The 530-nt window shown below is 30.6% G+C and overlaps 1 protein-coding gene and 1 long non-coding RNA gene across 2 annotated transcripts in view; one reads left to right on the forward strand and one right to left on the reverse strand.

Annotated features, from left to right (window-relative positions):
- dnah7 (dynein, axonemal, heavy chain 7) overlaps positions 1-530 on the reverse strand; it is a 170,550-nt gene that overhangs the window by 90,790 nt on the left and 79,230 nt on the right.
- The window catches only part of LOC116687529 (uncharacterized), a 12,196-nt gene that overhangs the window by 9,628 nt on the left and 2,038 nt on the right, over positions 1-530 (forward strand). The window lies entirely within an intron of this gene.

Consider the following 530-nt stretch of genomic DNA (forward strand, 5'->3'; position numbering starts at 1 on the left):
TTTATTAAAAAAAAAAAAAAAAAATAGGTTAAGAGATATTTAAGACCGTTTTGCTCCCACTCAACCAAAATAATCAAGGGGACCGCCTAATATTGGACACATAATATCTAGTCTTATACTGTAGGTAAAAACATATGACAACACGGAGCACACACAATTTGTCTATCTTGTCAGACTTAAACAATACAGATGTTTGTACATAAAAGTTCTATAATTGTATGCAACCCTTCCCTTGTGTTCAGAATTGACTTATTGATTTATATAGCCTACAAATATAACAATAGTCAAATGCATATAGTCCATGGGCCAGACCAGATAAAAATATAATAATATATGATTTAATAATAGCAGACTTCTTTGTTACTATAAAACCATACCAGCTCTCTTCCTCTTTTTTTCAGATAAAATTGACAAGTTCTTAAACAATGAGCAGATGTGAAACTTTCCTGTCACAATTACCTGAGCCCAAACTATCTTGTATGTAAGTAAGTAAAGTAAGTAAAATTTATTTGTATAGCACTTTTCTCAGA

The sequence above is a fragment of the Etheostoma spectabile genome, chromosome 4 (genome assembly GCF_008692095.1).
Source record: "Etheostoma spectabile isolate EspeVRDwgs_2016 chromosome 4, UIUC_Espe_1.0, whole genome shotgun sequence".
Taxonomy (NCBI): Eukaryota; Metazoa; Chordata; class Actinopteri; order Perciformes; family Percidae; genus Etheostoma; species Etheostoma spectabile.